Source organism: Macaca nemestrina, chromosome 17 (assembly GCF_043159975.1).
Source record: "Macaca nemestrina isolate mMacNem1 chromosome 17, mMacNem.hap1, whole genome shotgun sequence".
Classification (NCBI taxonomy): Eukaryota; Metazoa; Chordata; class Mammalia; order Primates; family Cercopithecidae; genus Macaca; species Macaca nemestrina.
Genome location: NC_092141.1, coordinates 38,356,607 through 38,378,610, shown reverse-complemented (window position 1 = coordinate 38,378,610; position 22,004 = coordinate 38,356,607). Strand labels below are relative to the sequence as shown.

At 42.8% G+C, this 22,004-nt stretch overlaps 1 long non-coding RNA gene across 1 annotated transcript in view; it reads left to right on the top strand.

Annotated features, from left to right (window-relative positions):
* Positions 1–11,906: 11,906 nt before the first annotated feature.
* LOC139359531 (uncharacterized) overlaps positions 11,907–22,004 on the top strand; it is a 44,666-nt gene continuing 34,568 nt past the window's right edge. The window contains exons 1-2 of the long non-coding RNA XR_011615576.1: positions 11,907–11,978; positions 12,253–12,343. This is a non-coding gene — a long non-coding RNA (uncharacterized lncRNA). The remainder of the gene's footprint in view (positions 11,979–12,252; positions 12,344–22,004) is intronic.

The following is a 22,004-nucleotide window of genomic DNA, read 5'->3' as shown; positions in this document are numbered from 1 at the left end:
GGCAGGTCCCCCATCCGCAGCTGGGTGGGCCCGGATAGAATAACAAGGCGAGAGCACATTTCCCCGGCCATTGCCTCCAGGCGCGGCTGTGACCTGCTCATTCCAATTTTGTGGAAATATTTCCACACACACAGAATTGCACATAGCAGTGGACGTGGTGAGAGGCGTTTGGACATGGGATAGGCAGTATTCTGGAGGCAGAGCCTCCAGGACTCGCCGATGGGTTAGCTGCAGGGCTTGAGTGGGGAAGGAGAATCGAGGATGATGTGTTCAAATCGGTCCATTCACTTCCTCTGTGCCACGCCTGTGCTGGGCACTGGGAGAGACAGATGAGCACAGCAGCCCCGGCCGGGGGGAGCTGTGGGAGGAAGCCCAGAGTGTCTACTGGGAGCTGAGAGCTTGTGTCCACCTCAGCGCCATCCAGGTTCTCTGTATGGACATGTATAAGCTGAGCTGCGTGGAGGAGGAGCAGCTGCTGTTGGTGGTGACCAGCAAGCTACGGAATGGAGACTGCTCTGGCAATGGAGAGATGGGTGGCCTGAGGTCTGGATGGTCTAGAGGGTTTTAGGGCCCAGGGAGACCCAGGAAAGCGTCTGGGGGATGCAGGACGTCCTATGGGGGGCGTTTGAAACTCAGTGCTCAGGTCACTCCAGGTCACTCAGGTCTTTTGCCGGCCTCTTTCATAATTATTGCCATATGAGAGTGCCACCTTTCCTATGACATATTTTATGTGTTTCTGTGAATGGCCTACTTGTTCGTATTTACAAATTCATGTTTAAAGGAAACTTCTATCACTCTCACAAGTGGAAAGCCAGCAAAATATAAATTCAGTGAAAACAAAATGAAGTCAATGAATTTTAGCTAGATACTATTCCCTGACCAAGGCCTGCTGGAGGTGGTACAACCAGGGTTTGAATTGAGATGTGCCAAGCTTCTGAGTTTCTTCTCTTTCCCCCACACCAGGGGTCCTGAGTACTGAATTACTGACATCAGGGGCCAGACAGTTCTTTGTGATGGGGCTGTCCTGCGCCTGGCAGGATGTTTAGCAGCTTCTCTGGCCTCCACCCACTGGAAGCCAGGGGAATGCAGAAGGGGCTCCTCCTTCTCCCATTTAATCCTCAGGACAATATCTGACATAAATGTTGTGTCTTTTATTTTATAAATGAACAAAATGAGTCTCAGAAAGGTTTTTTTTTTTTTTTTTTTTTTTTTTTTTGAGACGGAGTCTCGCTTTGTCGCCCAGGCTGGAGTGCAGTGGCCAGATCTCAGCTCATTGCAAGCTCCGCCTCCCGGGTTTACGCCATTCCCCTGCCTCAGCCTCCCGAGTAGCTGGGACTACAGGCGCCCGCCACCTCGCCCGGCTAGTTTTTTGTATTTTTAGTAGAGACGGGGTTTCACCATATTAGCCAGGATGGTCTCGATCTCCTGACCTCGTGATCCGCCCGTCTCGGCCTCCCAAAGTGCTGGGATTACAGGCTTGAGCCACTGCTCCCGGCCTCAGAAAGGTTTAAGTGAGTTACCTAAGAACACACAGACAGCAAGAGGTAGAACTAGAAAGTGAACACAGGAGTCCACGTGGAACAACAACAAAGTTCAGGTTCTAGCTTCCTTTGAGTCTCTCATTCCAACAATTCCCATTGTCTAGATATGAGCTGAAGTACAGGAAACCTGGGGCTGAACTCTCCTCCCATCAGGCCTAGGAGCCCAGACCAGAGCCCCAGCCCATGGTCTCCCAGTCATCAGGCCACTGGAGTGAGCTGGCATCCACACTAGCCTGGTTTCCCAAAGCTACAGGGATGCCAGTCTCACTGCGGATGAACAAAATGAAGGGCATTTGCTTCTCCTGCAGGCTGTCGGGATTGAACACAGATTCCTTTTCTTGCTCTCTTCTCCCGCAGCACCAAACAGAGTGGTGCACCCCCTCCCGGTGTCCCAAGGCTTTGTTGCGAGTTCTCTTTAATTTCTCCCAGTCTCACAGCGCACCCCACCCTCATCTCCGTGGCAACCTTTCTGCTCTATCCTCTCAACACCTGGATCACAAGAACTCTTGGGAAGCCCTTTAACAAGCTGCATTCCAAATTGTTATTCCCCCATGTCCTCAGCCGGTGCCCAGACCCTACTTGCTCTCCAGGGGTGACTTAATTTCCTGCCCAATATGGTTTCATCATCTGTAAATTGGGGATAATTAAAGTCTTGATCCTGATATTTGACTCTCAAAGCAGAAGTAGCAAGCTCAGCCAAGTCACTTCAACAAGAGGAGACGTTCCTTCTGAACTGAAGGGGCACTGCTCACTAGGGCCACTCCTGTTTCTCCCAGGCCTCTCCAGCACACCCTTGGCTCAGCCACAGAAGAGACTCAGGCTGTGCTTCTGTGCTGTCAGGATAACATAGGTACCTAGTCCTCGACCCTGCGACTTTAACAGTTTCCTCCTGTGGCTCAGTTCTACAGCTTCAGTGACACAAGGTGGCTTTTGCTCAAAATAGCCTTTGACAGGTTAAATTTCTCCTCTGCCACTCTAAGTCTGCATAGAACAGTTCTAAGTAAGAGATGTTTATTCCTCTGATCCCGAGGAAGGGAAGAAAAGGCAATGACATTAACCCTGTGTTGAACTTCAGCCTCTGGAAAACCCTGGTGTTGGCTGCTGCCAATGCAACCTGGGATAGCGTCACAAACATCAAGCGATGCCAGGAGGCCCTGCTTTATTCAGGGAGCAGCGAGTCGGGATAGGCTGCATATCCCTTCTTATTCACTAGAGACACTTCCTCTTTATCTATTTCTGGGTGAGAACCAGCACCATTTCCCTGGTGACGGGGGCCCCAGCTAGGAACCATACAGGGTAGGATGCTACTCTACCCTAGACATCCAGCAGGGAAAATGCGATTTTGCAGATGCAGGAGTGGTTAGAGTTTGAAATGTTCACGCTGGACTACAACACCACGTGGGTCCTCAAATGATTATGAATTTCTGCGCTCAGGCACATAAGGCCCCAGCAAAAGCAACCTGAGGGTGGACCTGAAACGGCATGGCTATGTGTGTCTGCTGGGGAATCATAGAGAAGGTTTCTGTTCAACATGGACCTCAGGGCCAAGTGAGCCTGGCTCCAATCCCAGCACCGCCACTCACCAGCCTTGACTGTCAGCAAATCACTTTGTTCTCCGAGTTCCAGCTCCCTTGTTTCTCTAATGGGAATTGGATATCTCACTATAATCTTGCTTCTGTGCAACTGGCACACATGAATTGCTTGCTAAGTGTGAAAATCCCTTTTCTCCTTCTGTTTCCCTGCTGATCAACAGATGTGGCTGAAAGCTGACTTTAGCCAAAAGTTAAATTTTTGCAAAAATTTAATATAAATTTATATTAAATATAGAAATAGGAACAAAAGGGCTAAATCTGCCTATGTTACAGGATCTTGGCTGATGCTAAGAGCTCAAAGACCTGGGTCAATTACATAGTCTCTTTCTCTGCCAAGCCCATTAAACAGTCCCTAAAATAAAGGCTATGGGTCTTGGGTTCTCCCAGAACTTTGAGAAATAAAGAGGGGGCCTCTGTGCTGGGTTGTGTGAATTGCACCTCTCACCTGACAGTGGCTTGTGGTGTCCCTGGAGTCTAAAAGCTACATGATGCTCCCTGGGAAGTGACTGCTTTCTGACTGGTAAGCTTGGATCTGTGCCATGGACACTCACTGGTGGCCCAGAAATCCGTACTTATTTCAGGCTGGTCCAACTTCAAAAACTAATGTGTCTGCTCTACCACTGTTCTCCTCTTCACTGAGCTTCCCTTTCTCAGTTTCATGCTGAAACCCCAAAAATCACAAATATTACCTTTCTACAAAATACACCATGATGTAACCCCAAAGTCTTCCGGCCTCACCAGCCTATAGGAAGGAATGAAATTACGTCTGAAATACAGCATGAGCTGCCACTCCCCGAATGTAATATGACTGTAGTATTCCACAACTATAACACCGCCATTCTTTCAGAAAAAAATCATAGTTGTTCCATGGCGGGCAAATCTATGCAAGCCTACCCCCAAAGTACAATGAATCTGAGCGGCGGAAGAAAGCGGCTGACAAATCCTATCTCTTAGAAAGTGGCTGGGCTCGGTGAGTCATGCCTGTAATCCCAGCACTTTGGGAGGCTGAGGTGGGCAGATCACCTGAGTTTGGGAGTTCGAGACCAGCCTGACCAACATGGAGAAATCCCGTCTCTACTAAAAATACAAAAAAGTAGCATATGTCTGTGGTCCCAGCTACTCGGGAGGCTAAGGCACGAGAATCGCTTGAACCCGGGAAGCGGAGGTTGCAGCGAGCCGAGATCGCACCATTGCACTCCAGCTTGAGCAACAAGAGGAAAAACTCTTTCTGAAAAAAACAAAACAAAGCAAAACAAAACAAAACAAACAAACAACAAAAACATAAAGTAATATTTAATAGGAACTTACAAACAGAAGCCATGTCAGTATCTGGTGGTGGAGAGATGAGATCGTGGATCCCCGCACCATAACCCCGCAGACCCAGGGCTGATATACCACAGGGAAAGGGTATGTATGATTCAGAAGTGATGTGTAGGACAATTAAAGTATGACAACAGCAAAGCTGTTTTGACCTAAGGGCAGGATTTACAGTAAGTATGTGATCTTACACACGGAACACAGAATACAAACTGGAAATCTTAATGGCCTTCCCAGAGCAGAGGTTAATCTGAAGTCAACATGGCAGATTAGCATTCAACATGGAGTTGCTTTGGCCTCCACATAGCGACTTCAAGAAATTAAGAATCCCCAAAAGTAGCCACTCTCTTTAGGAGTACAGTGGAGGGCAGCAGCAGTGATGGTCGTGGTGGTGCTGGTAGAAGAAAGAGGTTAGACTGACTTGTCAAAGTGATGCAACTAATGAGAATTTACAATGTCTTAATCAGCTACTGCAACAAAAGTCAATTGTCCCAAAGCTCAGTGACTTGAAATAACAATCATTCTCATGAATCTGTCAGTCAGCTAAGGGATCAGAAGGGGGACAGCTGATTTGTCGGTCAGCTAGGGGGTCAGAAATCCAAGTCTTACTGGTTTAACTGGTTATTCTTTACTGGTTATCCCTCCCTGTGTGAAATCCAAAACTGGTGTATGTGAACAGCAAGCAGCTTTTCTCCAAGTGGTGATTCCGGGACCAGGCTCCTTCCATCTCATAGTCTTCACTAGCTTCAGTGCGTGGCTTCCAAGACAGCTTGCTTATGTGCTTCATGCCAGCAATAGGAAGGAGAGAGTGGAAGGCTGTGCATGGGGAGCAGGGGAGTTTGGGGGCTTACCCTGGAAGTGGGGTGTGTCACTTCTGCTTATATTCCATTAGCTAGAACTCAATTGCATGGCTGTAGCAAACCAATGGCAAAGAAAGCTAGGAAATGTAAGCTACTGTGTCCTCAGAAAGAAGAAATGAGTCTGCTAAAGAACCAGCCAGCCTCTGCCACTCATATGGAGGCTTGCCTCCCCAGCTGCGGCTAAAGTGAAAAAGACTGAGCAGCTGTTTACCAAACTTAGTGGTCAAGCATTCCATGGAGTCATCCTCGTAACGAGAATGTTCTTCTGAACATTCAGAGGCTGCGGAGCAGCACAGCTGGTATTTGGAGCAGCTTTTGCAAAAGGAGAAATAAAAACTTAGATACAAAAGATGGATCCACATTTCTGAGAACCTATAATACAAGAAGGCTTAAGTATTTTTCAAGTTGGAAAGAGGAGGTAAAATGTTATTATAATCAAATATGGGATTTTCCTACATCTGAACAGCCAGGAGGTTTTTTACTCTAGGAAGTCTCTACTTGTTAACATTTCAGGTAGTGTGATTGAATGAGGAATTCTAGATAGTTCTGTGAAGATTGGGAGAAGAAGAAAACAGGATGCCAGTCCTTGTTCCTAGACCAAGACGTGACCCTATAAAATTTTATTTTTATTTTTATTTTATTTATTTATTTTTTGATATGGAGTCTCGCTCTGTCGCCCAGGCTGGAGTGCAATGGCAGGATCTAGGCTCGCTGAAAGCGCCGCCTCCCAGGTTCACGCCATTCTCCTGCCTCAGCCTCCCGAGTAGCTAAGACTACAGGCACCCACTACCACGCCCGGTTAATTTGTTGTATTTTTTAGTAGAGATGGGGTTTCACTGTGTTAGCCACGATGGTCTCGATCTCCTGACCTTGTGATCCACCCGCCTCGGCTTCCCAAAGTGCTAGAATTACAGGCGTGAGCCACCGTGCCCAGCCGAGCCCTGTAATGTTAATATTTGCATCTAAAATCAGGTAAACGGCAGTGTGTAAGGAAAAGTAATAAACAGTGTCATGTGAAGGAGAGACGTTGGGATTTGAAATCAGAAAGAGTTGGGGAACTAAATTGTGTAAAACTGGGCAAACTACTGTCTCTTCATGTGTGAAATAAAGACAACCTCTGATAATGTTTTTGATCTTTAAAGGGGGTGGAGATAGGAGATGTCGGGGAGGGGGATAAACCTGGCACAGAGATGTGTCCACTATATGCCAGATCCTTTCTCCCCGTCCCATTTCTCTGTCATTCAATGTGGCCACCATTCTTTAGTTGTCTTTATTATTAGGTGGAAGAAACTGTTTCCCTTGGCTTAGAAAGCTTGTTTGAAAATACTTAATGCTAAACACAGGTCTATAGAATCCAGAAAAGTCAGCTTCCTGTTGGGACTTAAGCTTCCAAATACCTGTGTCATGAGCCAGGACGCACATGCTGGGAGGGAAGACGTAAATCTCAGCCCATCTCTGCCCATCTGTGTTGTCATCAGAGGAAACTTCCCACAGCAACATGATGCTGGGGTTAAATAACTTGTCCTCGGTCACGCAGCTACTAAGTTGGAGTCAGGATTGAGTCCAGGTGATCTGGTCCTGAGCTCAGATTCTTAGGCTGACTCGCTACACTCTCTAGGTCTGGTACAAGCTGAAGAGGTGTAGGTGGAAGGACGCATGTTTATTGTGGGGTCCAGCTGTCTCCTGCAGGCCCCTCCCAGCAACCCAGGCCTTGGTCTCATGCTCTAGTTTCAGAGCATAAGAAGCAGTGGAGCTGATATTTGGAAGAGCTGAGTACTCACAAGCCATTGCTGATAATGACCCTCTCATGTTGCAAAGGCTCTCACTGGGAGCAGAAGCCCTTTGGGTGGTGACTGTCCCCTGTAGATAATTGCTATGCTCTTTGTCACCTTGTGAGGAAATTATGTAAGACTGATTTTATTGTCCCTCCCCTGGCTAATGACTCTTTAGACAGAATTGGTCACATTCGAAGCTTCCTGATCTCCATACGGAAATCATGAGCCCACACAGAGCTATGGAAGTGACAGTAATACTAGCTTCGGCCTTGGAGTCTCTTCATGGTTGAGTTTACAATATCCAGCAGAATAAAATAGGGACAGATTTTGAGTTTTCTTTATCTTGAAATATTTCCTTAATGAAATGATACGCTTTGCATGAGCTGTCTGTAGGTGCCCCGCTCTAGGGAATAGAAAGACACGCATCCCCTTTCACAGAAATCCACAAGAATAGTAGCTGCCAGTGTTGAGGGCTCTGTGCCAGGGGTGTGTATATGTACATAGATTGTAATTTGGTCTGCCCAACATTGAAGTAGGAGTTATAATCCCCACTTTACAGGAAAGAGAAGTGAGGCTCAGAAATGGAAGTTAAGTTTCCCAAGGTCACACAGCTAGCAAGTAGTGGAGCCAGATGCAAACCAGACCTGTCACACTCCGGGGTCCTCACTCTCAGCCACTGTGCTATACTTGGATCAGGCTTCTTTTCACAAGCTCGAAATGGCTTTAGGAAAGAGCCAGAAGTAAGGGCCACATGCTGTTCCTCAACTCACTGAAATCCAAAGTAACAGTTTTGGGTGGATGGCACCTATTTTTAATTTTAATCACTCAGAAGCCTCTAGAGTGAGTTGCTTTGCTCAAAGCAGTTACTCTACGCTAACGAAATCGTGATGATGCGTGCCACACTCGATACAGCAGAATTCTCTGACCTCAAAACCTCATTTATCTGTACCCAGAGATGAGTCCAAATTATTTTCTCAGAATTTGGATGTAGCCTGACAGTCATGTGTACTAGTTTAGACCACTGTCTTTGGAGTTTGACTGTGGTTCTGCATTTAACTATTATTTCGGGCTACTAAAACTCTCCGTGGCTTAGTCTCCTCAACTGTAACATGGCAATAATAATGCCCATCTGTACTGGAAGCCATGTGAGGTGTCTTCCTAATTACAACGGCTCTCTGAATTCTCCTCATCCTCCCAAAACACACATTAGTGAGGACAATAAGTGCCCATGATTGAGCGCTGAGGACGAAAGATCAGTAAGACCCCATGCTAGCCATCAAGATACAGGAGAGAAATGTAAAATCATCACAATAATTAATTACAATAGAGCCTGATAAGTCCTATGACAAGATAAGTACTAAGAGAATGTTACTCTCCTAGGCGTGGAGGTTGAGGAAAGTTTTGGAGGTGACATTTAGGCTGGGCCTTGTTAGATAAGAAGGATTTGCCCAAAGGACCTCTAACTAGTAGCGTTTCAGGAACTGTGATACATGAAGTAGGACAGAGGGGGTCTCTCCCTGTAGACCCAGAATTAGGAACCAGAAGTGAAACATCAAGTGCTCTACTTTCTAAAGTGAACTCAACTTTATCTCAGAGATGGCAATAGCCATCTCTGTCCTTCCTGCTGAGAGGGCGGGCCACCAAAGCTTACGTGAAAGCAGCTGTGGAAACAGTCCCAGTCCATAGGCTTGGCTCCCTGGCCTTAGTTTACCCAGTGATAATGACACCGCCAGTATATCCCCCTCAATGCAGTGGCCACAGTCAGAAAGTGGGTTCAGCCAGGTGCAGTGGCTCACACCTGTAATCCCAGCAGTTTAAGAGACAAAGGCGGGTGGATCACCTGAGGTCAGGAGCTCGAGAACAACTTGGCCAACATGGTGAAACTCTGTCTCTACTAAAATTGCAAAACAAATTAGTCGGGCATGGTGGCACACGCCTGTAATCTCAGTCACTTGGGATGCTGAGGCACAGGATTACAGTCACTGGCACGCCCGGCTAAGTTTTGTATTGTCAGTAGAGATGGGGTTTCGCCATGTTGGCCAGGCTGGTCTCGAACTCCTGACCTCAAGTGATCCACGCACCTCGGCCTTCCAAGGTGCTGGGATTATAGGCCTGGGCCACTGCATCCGGCCATCTCTGAATTTTTAAGAAGTAATTAATATCCTTAATATCTTTTACAAATACAATGGTACAAAATAAGGGAAAACGTTTAAAGATTATTTTGTTCTTTACAAATCTCTTGCTCTTTTTTGATTAGTTTAGGAATTAAATTTTGGGGGAGAGTCCAAAATGATGAAATTGGAAAATAAGCTCTATTAGGTGCACTATTAAGTAGAAAGAACCTCTCAAGTTTTCTCCTAGGCTATTTGAAGTTATTTTATTTGGGAGTTTTTTCTTCCTAATTCGACCTCATTAGACAAAGTACTAGGAGGTACAAAGGATAGTGATGTAATGGCTCTGTTCCCTAGCACTGAATTATTTTCATTTGAAAGAAGTTGGTCACTTTTCAGAAAAGTAATTATAAAGTTATTTTTACCTTCGGTTAATTTGATTTCTTAAATAGCACTTTCCTTGACAGAAATTTACAGTGTAAAGACAATACGTAACTGCTTCAGTCAGATGAAAATCTAATAATTAGCTTATGTTGAAACTAGATGTTGATTTATTACATGATTATACACGTGCATTCCATAAAACCCAAGCAAACTTTACGCCAATATGGGAAAGGGAGAATCTCATGGGATCAGTATGAAAAGATACTGAGTAAGTTACCTTTTATATTCTTTTGCAGATTATTTATTCAGATTTGGCTTTAGGATATGTCTATAGTTAATTGCAAATTGAGTGGCAGAACCATGGTGGAGATTTCACCGTTTCCAAGTCCCATTTCACTGTCTTTAAACATCGCTGCTACAGCGTCATCCTAATCTACTTTTCCGTTTTTATCTCATGCTTCCTCTTATTTTACCATTGGCTGCTGCCAACCTTGACTTTCCTGTCTTAATTCAAAGTGCAGCTTAGATGGTATCTTCATGGTATTTTGATCTCTTACCACCCACCCTAAGAATTACAACATTATTTTTATGATCCTCTGCAGATGTGCTAAAGAAAATAAAATTTTTAAAATTATAGCATTATCAGTTACTGAAGTTCTCCATGTTTGTCTTCCTGTTTATCCACTATCTCTGCCCCCTCCCTTGTCCCAACAATTGTATATTACATTTGTATGTATTACAACAATAATACATAGAAACTCATAGCCTTAATGTTACATTATTTAAGGACTCCCAATGTTTTTATGCTGATCTCAATCTATCATTTTAAATATTTTTTAAGGTGAAGTCATTTCGCCTCTCCTTTAATGATCTATTCTAGCATTTGATACACAATTTGGGAAATTTTTTCACAACTGAACACCACTGACAATGTTAAGTCCCGTGGGCATCTCATTGAAGCTGAAGACTTTCCAATCTGGAGCCATCGAAAGATACCTGTCATCGTGTCACTGGTGAGAGATTATGTGATAAGTTTCATAAACTGTGATATACACGATTATCAACTATACATTATGTGTACTCTCAGAAACACTTTCCTAGAGATCCTTTATTTTGTTGTGACAGTTTCAACAGTAAGACAGTTGTCAGATTTCTAGTCCTTCAGGACATGTAAGCCTTTTGTTTAATTTCCGTTCAGTGCATTTACATACACATTTTGAGGAATACACTGAGAACCTGTGTAGGGGATGCCTTTAATGTATAGACACTGAGCACCCCCACACACAATGTGTGGGAACCACTAGAATGCAACCCATTGTAATCACTTGGTTTTTGAAAAATGGGCAGAAAAGATATGTTCATCCATTCCTTCAACTAGCTCCTGAGGACCAACTCTGAGTTAGTCACAGTAGCAGGTAGAAATGTAAAGACCAACGTGGCCCTGCGGGAGTTTATAATCCAGGTGCTGTTGGAAAGTAAGGCAGGTACTCAAGTTAGTATAATCCAAGGCAGAATATGATTAGTGAGATGTGATATAGTAATGATACCTGACATTGTGTGTGTGTGTGTGTGTGTGTGTGTGTGTGTGTGTGTGTATAGTAACTTACACAGTATTTTTTCATGTATTTTTTTTTTTGGCTCCATAATGATCTTTCGGTTAAGATAGAAATAATCAGTCTCATTTTACAAATGTAGACATTGACACACTTGTCTAAGGTGAAGCCCCTATGAAAGGATGGAGTATAGATTTAAATCCCAGTCATCAGTCTCCCGAGTCCAGTGTGTTCTTGGTTATATCATTCTGCCTTCCTCGGTGGTGTTTTCTCCTGTGCTTTTCACGGTAGCCCTGCGTCTCAGCCAGTATTTCCATTTTAACAGCATGACTCTCTTTGGTCTTACTGTAGTATTTGTACAGTTAACTTGAATTATAAAAATTTGGAGCCAGGCATGGTGGTTCACACCTGTAATCCTAGTACTCTGGGAGGCCGAGGCGAGCGGATTGCTTGACCTCAGGAGTTCGAGACCAGACTGGGGAACATGGCAAAACCCCATCTCTACCCAAAATACAAAAATTAGCTGGGCATGGTGGCGTGCTCCTGTACTCCCAGCTACTTGCGGGCCTGAGGCAGGAGGACCACTTGAACCTGGGAGGTTGAGAAGGCTGCAGTGAGCTGAGACTGTGCCACTGCACTCCAGCCTAAGTGACAAAGAGACCCTGTCTCAAAAAAAAAAAAAAATTGTTGGTTTCCTAAGGTTTCCGTTGGTGGACCGCATGTATTACAGTTATGGAAAACATTCCATTTCAACGGCTTTCCCTCCCCATGCGCTACATACTAAATCAGTGCTACGGTTTACTTCCGCTTGGAGAAAATGAAGATAGCAGAGAAGGAAAGGAAAGGTAAGATATTTTGTTTGTTTGTTTCTGAATGTTGAGTTATTTTTGTGAAAAACATAGTAAACTGTTAGGCCTAAAATAGAGAGGCGTTAATACTTATCTGTTTATACTAGATATCATTTTTGGGGGTGAAAGGGAAAGGATGACGCACTTTGTTGTTCATTCAAAACTATGAAGAGACTCCATGCATCTACTTTCAATATCACTGGGGTCACTCAGTTCCTCAGATTTTGTATCCTCTGCCAAAAATGTTTATAAATGTTCTCTTTTGTCCCAGGTCATATAAAAGTGGGTCTGGAGTAAACAACAGACGAACTGAGCTATTTTTGAAAGAACATGACCACCTTCAAAAGTAGCTATTATTGAATGTACGTGCATGATGAGGTTTTCCGTGTTTATTGATTCATTGACTTATGTAACAAACATTTTATGATGTTTATTATAGTAAGTGCTTTATCCATGCTAATTCATTCTATTCTCCTAATGACTCTTTTCCATAGAAAAGGAATTGTAACTCTTCCGACCATAATGAGAAAAGATCCAGTGCTAATCACTTAATTGTTACCTTAACATGTTTTTTTATTGCCTTAATGTGCTCTTTTCCTTAACAAGTCTTGCTCTAATGCTTTTGTCCAATACTACAGGTTATTAGTTTAAAAATCATGCTGATAATGAATTATGTTTGAATGGCCTGTTACCTCTTTTTTTTTTTTTTTTTTTTTTTTTGAGACAGAGTCTGGCTCTGTTGCCCAGGCTGGAGTGCAGTGGTCTGATCTCAGCTCACTGCAAGCCCCGCCTCCCGAGTTCACACCATTCTCCTGCCTCAGCCTCCCGAGTAGCTGGAAGTACCGGCGCCCGCCACCTCGCCCGGCTAATTTTTTTTCTATTTTAGTAGAAACGGGATTTCACCATGTTAGCCAGGATGGTCTCGATCTCCTGAACTCATGATCCGCCCGTCTCGGCCTCCCAAAGTGCTGGGATTACAGGCTTGAGCCACCGCGCCCGGCCGACCTGTTACCTCTTATATATGAAGAAGCCATATAAAGAGACATTAGGTCATATATCAAATTCTAAAAAGGTTTTATTTTTCAAGATTTCATAAGAAAGTACTTAAATACTTGGATGAAGTAGATATAGTTTTAAAAATAAGCCACCATAGTCTGTTTCTTTAGTTTTCTACTTTTCTCTGAAATGTACAGGTTTCTTTGCTCTTGACTTTGTGTTTTGTTGTAGAAACTAAGGATCAGAAAATTACTTATCTCTGCAGACTTAGCCTATAAGCACTTGAGCAGCTTGTATCCGTGAGAGTTAAGTGTGAGGAATTATGTTGATATTTTCTACTGAATGTCATAAATTAGTCATGTCTTATGGGCTTAACATACCATTCAATTTACTTTTCTTTAAAAGTCACCACTTTAAATATAAGCTGTTGAAATCAAAATACAGAAGGATCCAGAGCTTTTTAGAAGCCTGGGTGCTCCTAGTGTTGGAACTAGTTTTCTGAATCTGTTGGACGTTATTGGTTCGCAGAAGGGGCAGTCTCTTCTAGAGCATGTTTAGTTTGTGGTATTCATAGCTTTGGTAGTTCTCTTTGTATTTGACAAAGACCACTGTGAAAAGAATTTTGCGTTGCATCCAAAATTATATTAATCTATTCTTGGGGAACACAGTAATTTAGGGGATAGAATATTCAATAGCATAAAATACAGATTAGGTTGCATCAGTATCTCTATATTTATTGCTTCAAAAGACACAGTTAGAAATGCAGTAGTTGACTTTGACAAGAATGATTCGATGCTGAGAAGAGTCTACCAGTTATTATACACACAAATATTATTTATTTCATGACTTCAGAACACGTCCCATATTAAAACTTCTGTATGAATTTTGCAGAAAGTTTTGCCTTTGCTTTAATTATTCAAAGTAAATCCTTGAGGAGTTTAATATCATTCATTTTACAGGAGAATGAAGCAATTCAAGTATACACATCTTTAATAATTTGTTTAGGCTATAAACATGCTGAGAAGACAGAAATCAAAAGGTATTTTTCCATCTTAGATCAAAGTATAAAGTCTCAGACAATTTTACATACAATATTCTTTATATATATTATATACTTTATATACATTTCTTTCAACATTCTTGTGAAGAAGTTTGTGTGTGCCAAACCTATACAGTGAGAAACTGAGATAGGATGAAACTGAATGGAATGAGAGCTTCAATATATATATACTTCCAATATATACACTTTACATATGTTATATACTTTATATACATTTCTTTCAACATTCTTGTGAAGAAGTTTGTGTGTGCCAAATCTATACAGAGAGAAACTGAGATAGGATGAAACTGAATGGAATGAGAGCGTCTGATGAATTAGAGGAGTTGTTGATTGTGAAAACCAGGGCTTAGTCATTGTTCTCAATATTGAGTACATGAGCCTCCAAATAAATTTTTTTCTTTTTCCTTTTTTTTTTTTTTTTTTGCAGACAGTCTTGCTCTGTTGCCCAGGTTGGAGTGCAGTGGTGCGATATAGGCTCACTGCAACCTCCACCTCCCAGGTTCAAGCAATTCTCCTGCCTCAGCCTCCCAAGTAGCTGGGACTACAGGCGCCTGCCACCATACCCAGCTAATTTTTGTATTTTTGGTAGAGATGGGGTTTCACCATATTGTCAAGTCTGGTCTTAAACTGCTGACCTTGTGATCCACACACCTCAGCATCCCAAAGTGATGGGATTACAGGCGTGAGCCACCAGCCCAGCCTCCAAATACTTTTTGTAGTCAATTTTTTTGAAATTAAAAATACTTGCTAGGTAGCAATATTAAAATTATTAGTAAAATATGGTTACAAAGTAATGTGAGAAACTAGTTTTTCAATGTTACTGTATTTCATTTGCTAAGTGCTTTGAGGAAGAAGTGGGAAGATTTTTTTGAAATAACAAAAGCTCTAAATGTTATTTCATTTAACTATGAACATCTTTTACTCTTCAGTAGATTGCAAGCCTTTTCCCAGGTAATCTGATTTTTGTTGTTGTTGTTTTTAAACATATGGTGTGGCCGGGCGCGGTGGCTCATGCCTGTAATCCCAGCACTTTGGGAGGCCAAGGGGGAAGATCATGAAGTCAAGAAATCCAGACCGGCCGGGCGCAGTGGCTGACACCTGTAATCCCAGCACTTTGGGAGGCCAAGACGGGCGGATCACGAGGTCAGGAGATCGAGACCATCCTGGCTAACACGGTGAAACCCCGTCTCTACTAAAAAATACAAAAAACTAGCCGTGCGAGGTGGCGGGCACCTGTAGTCCCAGCTACTGGGAAGGCTGAGACAGGAGAATGGGGTAAACCTGGGAGGCGGAGGTTACAGTGAGCTGAGATCCAGCCACTGCACTCCAGCCTGGGTGACAGAGCGAGACCCTGTCTCAAAAAATATAAATGTGTATATATATATGCGCATATATATATGTATACACATATATATGGTGCATATATTGCATAATACAGAGAAACTATAAATTATGTAACCACTTCCCTAATGCTGGCCTTTTGTATTATTTTCTGTTTTTATTATTATACACAGAAAGCCTTTGTGTGTATCCATCATTATTTTGATAAGTTCCTAAATTAGAATTGCAGGATTAAAAAACACATTCATTCGCAGTTTTTTCTATAATATTGCCAAATTTCCAAGTTTGATATTTTGCGGTAGGATCAGACTGTTTATGGCAAGAACTATGTTTAAGCTTATGCTTCTTCATAAATCTTTCATGATAATGTAAATTTTTACTTGTTCCAAAAGTACATATTTTCGCTTGGAAAAAGAGTAGATCAATTATTGTAAATGAATGCCAGACTTTAACACACACACACACACACACACACACACACACACACACACACACACAGAGAGGGAGAGAGAGAGAGAGAGAGAGAGAGAATTAACTTTGTAATGAATTGTTTTTACCAGTTCTCCTTAATACTCTTTTTATCTGAAAATGGATGTTTGTAGGTTTTAGCAGTTTGTGTTATGGAAGACAGAAATTTCTTTTCCTACAAGGTGAATAAGATAACTTTCATTTTTGGCTTGCTTTCCCTGAGTCTCAGTCAGAAGAAAATACTGACTTTGAATTAGTGTCAAGCTTGTAGCTATTTGTTTTCCACGGGACTGTTGATACATTTTTAGAAAGTTTTTGGTTGCTGTTTCGGTTAATTTCTCTTCCTTTCTACAATTGTTGTCTTTCAGTACTCCCTGATGTTCTTCGTCTTGAAGAAGTAGCTAGTTAATTTTAAAGTTCTTCTCACCCCAAGAACTTCTGCCTTTATAATTGTTTCTCTCTTCATTTTTATTTTATACAAGATATGTGGCTGATTATATTGTTTCTGTCTGTACAGATGGAGAGTTAAGGAATAAAGAGGACAGACTAGATTACCTCAAACACTGAAATGCTATGATTTGTCCCAAGTCATACATGCATTATCTGATGAGACATATATGCTTTTTCTCTGAGAAGCATTTTATCATTTTGAATAAAATAGGTCTTCTGAATTTACCTTAATGAAGCTGACAACTTTCAGAGTTTTTCAGTGGTGAAGAGAAACTAGAATAAGGAGATAACTGACACAAACAGAAAAAGCCTCGTCTCTTCTGGATTCCTTTAATGCCAGTGGTCATCACCAGCTGTAGATCAGCCACCCTTTACCCGGGCTGGGACCTCCACCTTCTCATCTACAGGTGTATCACCTCAGAAATCTTCTGCATCTCACTGTCACCCAACACATTTTCTCCTTCCAGGCCTCTGTAGTCTCACAAGTTTGTCTGTATTTTTCTTCTTATAACCTACCCTGCTACCCTAGCCCGCCTGGATCTCACAGGAGATTAACTGAAATACTCCCAACATTGGGCCTTTCCTGTGCCCGTCTTCCTGCTGTACCCTGGTAAAATGCCAGCCCAATCCAGTCTGTTGTTCTACTTCTGTATCTGAGGGCTAAAGAAAAAGCAACTAGTCATACAGATGAACCCTGTTTTAAAGTAACTACTAAATCTTTTCAACCTCATCTAAGTGCTCAGCCTTGCCTAATGCCTTTTCCTTGCCCAACCCTGTTTAGTTCTCTCATTCTCTTCAACATCTTTACCCAATCTTCTCCTTCCCCCTCTTGACCTTCCTGTCTCTTCACCTGATACTGAGGTTCTTAGCTCCTACTTCATTGAGAATGTTAAGGTTTTGCTCTCTTCCATAAATTGACCTATAGGAGTATCCTTCACCCCTTTCCTATGGTTTTTAGGGGATGGAATATTTGTCCTGAGAAGGCCAATACATCCATCGGACGCTTGTCTCTATCCCCATTTGCTACGTAAGAATTTGACTTCAGCCATCCGGTACGCTGGCTGTGTCTCTGGTTTACACCTGCTGTCTCTGTGTCAGCACTCACTTCCGCTTTAGCCCATTGACTTCTTCCCTCACAACACTACTGAACTTGTCAATAGGCACATGAGTGATCCCCTGCATGCCAAGTCTCACGGACATTTTTCTTTGTGTTGTTTGGTTGCTGCTCTGCCTGACTTGGTATTATAATCTCCTTTCCTGAAACCCTAGGCTACTGTAGCACAACACTTTACTGGTTCTCCACTTACCTTCCTTACTTCTCTTTCATTTTTTTTTCCAGATCCCTCCAGATGTGGCCTAGGAATCCTTTCAAACACAGTGCTCCAGGCAGAAATTAGTTGGAGTTAGTTCACAAGATGCAATTTATTTGCCATCCACCCTTGCATTTCAGCTCCATGATTTGTCCTTGACATGCCTGTCTATAAAAACACTTTCTCCTTCCCAGAGATGGCAGCTAACAAGACCTAGCAAAGAGAAATGGGAATTTTCATTCACAGTTTCATAGGGAAAGCAATTGATAAGATTATTTTACTGCTAAGGATAATAAAATGAATGAGAGAGTTGAAGAAAGAGGCACAAATTCTGAAACTGTCTAGAACCATCTAAGAGGTAAAGCTGAGGCGTTTTATCCATACTTGTAGGCTGTGATTTTTTTTTTTTTTTTTTTTTTTTTTTTTTTTTTTGAGACGGAGTCTCGCTTTGTCGCCCAGGCTGGAGTGCAGTGGCAAGATCTCGGCTCACTGCAAGCTCCGCCTCCCGGGTTCCCACCATTCTCCTGCCTCAGCCTCCCGAGTAGCTGGGACTACAGGCACCCGCCACCACGCCCGGCTAATTTTTTGTATTTTTAGTAGAGACGGGGTTTCACTGGGTTAGCCAGGATGGTCTCGATCTCCTGACCTCGTGATCCGCCTGTCTTGCCCTCCCAAAGTGCTGGGATTACAGGCTTGAGCCACCGTGCCCGGCCTATGATTGTTTCATAGAAGTACTCTCTGATTTATGGGCATGTCATTGATCACAACTAGAATTACAGATTGGGTACATTAAGCACATCAGCGTAAAAATCCTTGACATTTTGGCCGGGCGCGGTGGCTCACGCCTGTAATCCCAGCACTTGGGGATGCCAAGGCGGGTGGATCACGAGGTCAGGAGTTCGAGATCAGCCTGACCAACATGGTGAAACCCCGTCTCTATTAAAAATACAAAAATTAGCCGGGTTTGGTGGCACGTGCCTGCAATCCCAGCTACTCGGGAAGCTGAGGTAGGAGAATGGCTTGAACCCGGGAGGCAGAGGTTGCAGTGAGCCAAGATCTGGCTGTTGCACTCTAGCCTGGCGACAGAGGGAGTCTCCGTCTTAAAAAAAAAAAAAAAAAAAAAAAAGCCTTGACATTTAAAAAATACCTCTGGCAGGGTTTCAGTGTAGTCATAATATTTAAAATATTACCATGATTTTTCAGTTTCTTACACATAATTTTGTTTAGTCACATGAGTGATAAGAACATATAGACTTCTTGCTGGGGCATTGGCTCATGCCTGTAATGCCTGTAATCCCCTCTACTCAGGAGGCTGAGTCGGGAGGATTGCTTGAGGTCAGGACTTTGAGACTAGCCTGGACAATATAGCAAGACTCTGTCTCCTACAAAATACATAGCCATAAATAGATTTCTTGGTTTGTAGGGTTAACTTTTAATATTTTCCTCCCATTAATTGGCCCCCCCCTTTTTTTTTTTTTTTTTTTGAGATGGAGTCTCGCTCTGTCACCCAGGCTGGAGTGCAGTGGCATGATCTCGGCTCACTGCAACCTTTGCCTCTCGGGTTCAAGTGATTCTCCTGACTCAGCCTCCTGAGTAGCTGGGACTACAGGCATGTGTCACCACGCTGACTAATTTTTCGTATTTTTTTAGTAGAGTTGGGGTTTCATCATGTTAGTCAGGATGGTCTCGATCTCTTGACCTCGTGATCTGCCCGCCTCGGCCTTCCTAAGTGCTGGGATCACAGGCCTGAGCCACCGCGCTCGGTCTAATTTGCCACTTTTATCTGACTAACATACCTTAACTTTTTCCTTGGATTGGTGATATAGTGAAATGATTAGGGCAGGGTTTTGAAGCCAGAGAGATTTGGGTTCCTACCCTGCTGTGGGCTGTAGATTTTGGGGGCAGTGGACTTAAATTCTCTGACTTTCCAGTTACTTTTATTTATTTTGTTTTTACTTTTTGAGATGGAGTCTCCCTCTGCCATTCGGGCTGGAGTGCAGTCGCGCGATCTCGGCTCCCTGCAAGCTCCGCCCCTCGGGTTCAAGCCATTCTCCTGCCTCAGCCTCCCGAGTAGCTGGGACTACAGGCGCCCGCCACCATGCCTGGCTAATTCATTTTTGTATTTTTAGTAGAGACGGGGTTTCACCGTGTTAGCCAGGGTGATCTTGATCTCCTGACCTCGCGATCCGCCCGCCTCAGCCTCCCAAAGTGCTGGGATTACAGGCCTGAGCCACCGCCCCCGGCATCCAGTGACTTTTAAGTGGGTAAAATAACCCTTACTTTGTAGAATGTTGCAAAGATTAGAAAGGATGTATGTAAAATGTTTACCTATTCCAGTGCTTGGTATGTAGTAGACGAATTCTAACATTACACTGAGCTATTTTGCCCACTGTGGATTTAGAATAGAAAAGTATACTCATTCATTAGAATTGTGCACCTAGAGCTAAGTGACTCCAGCCCTGGGGAACCCTTCAATGCCAAAATGGCATGTAGGACTAGATAGACGAATGTCACCTGTCCCTGTCTATTAAAACTCGCTGTATTGGGCCGAGGACATCGCTTGGCGGATGAGTAAGCCTCACCCATCTGGACAGCAGCATTTATACTTCAACGTTACTTTTATCTTCATATTTGCTGCTTGTTGTTATTTATGTGGTCACTAGCATGAATGATTCACATACACACATACATATTATCTGTCTTGTTGTGAAATATTACACCAAGGAGAAAACACCATTGTGCAGTTAGTGACAGTGAAGTAGCCCCAGACACAGTGCTCTTCGGTGGAAACATGGGAAGTTTACAGAAGAAGCTCTGTGTCATAGTGATAGCCGTAAACTTTGGAATATGCAAAGATCTTGAAGTGTATCTCTCACCTATACCAGGGATTTTGGTACAGTAGAGAATTGCATTTTGAGCTTATGAGAACTGGTAGCATTGGATTATTTCACTTTATGTCTATCACTCCGTTCATGGGGTATTTTCACATTTCATGTCAAGGCTCCATTTGGCTCAGATGGTACAATTGTCTGCCATGTTGAAATAGGTGGCAATGCAAATTAATATTACCCTGAAACAAGACTTTTTTTTTTTATTTTCAAAATTTTTAAAAATTATAGTTTAAGTTCTGAGATACATGTGCAGAACATGCAGGTTTGTTACACAGGTATACATGTGCCATGGTGGTTTGCTGTACCTATCAACCTGCCATCTAGGTTTTAAGCCCTTCATGCATTAAGTATTTGTCCTAATGCTATCCCTCCCCTTGCCCGCCGTCCCCTGACAGGCCCTGGTATGTGATGTTTCCCTCCCTGTGTCCATGTGTTCTCATTGTTCAACTCCCACTCATGAGTGAGAACATGCGGTGTTTGTTTTCTGTTCCTGTGTTAGTTTGCCGAGATGATGGTTTACAGCATCATCCATGTCCCTGAAAATGACATGAACTCATTCGTTTTTATGGCTGCCTAGTATTCCATGGGGTACATGTGCCATGTTTTCTTTATCCAGTCTATCCTTGATGGGCATTTGGGTTGGTTCCAAGTCTTTGCTGTTGTAAATAGTGCTGCAGTAAACGTATGTGTACATGTGTCTTTAGAGTAGAATGATTTACAATCCTTTGGGTATATACCCAGTAATGGGATTGCTGGGTCTAATGGTATTTCTGGTTCTAAAAGTCTTAAAATATCCTCTAAAGCAGATTTCAAAATACAACATCCATGAGTCCACAAGAGACCTGCTCACAGACGGCATCTGTAATTTACAGGAAGATGACGCTGACACTGGCTTAACCATGCACTTAGCACACCACAGTTACAATGAAAATCCAATTTTGTGCCGAAAGTGGGAAATAAATGGAGGTGTAAGTGTTTGCTTTAGGAGACTTTGATCCATGTAAATAGAAAATGGTTTTATTACATGTAAAATAAGATTTAAAGTGGTCACTGTGAGGAATCGCCCTACTGTCTTCCACAATGATTGAACTAATTTACACTCCCACCAACGGTGTAAAAGCATGCCTGTATCTCCACATCCTTTCCAGCATCTGTTGTTTCCTGACTTTTTAATGATCGCCATTTTAACTGGCATGAGATGGAATCTCATTGTGGTTTTGATTTGCATTTCTCTAATGAGCAGTGATGATGAGCTTTATTTCATATGTTTGTTGACCGCATAAATATCTTCTTTTGAGAAGTGTCTGTTCATATCTTTCACCCTCTTTTTGATGGGGTTTTCTTTCTTGTAAATTTGTTTAAATTCCTTAAGGATTCTGGATATTAAATCTTTGTCAGATGGATAGATTGCAAACATTTTCTCCCATTCTGTAGGTTGCCTGTTCACTCTGATGATAGTTTTTTTGCTGTGCAGAAGCCCTTTAGTTTAAGTGTTTATTTTAATATT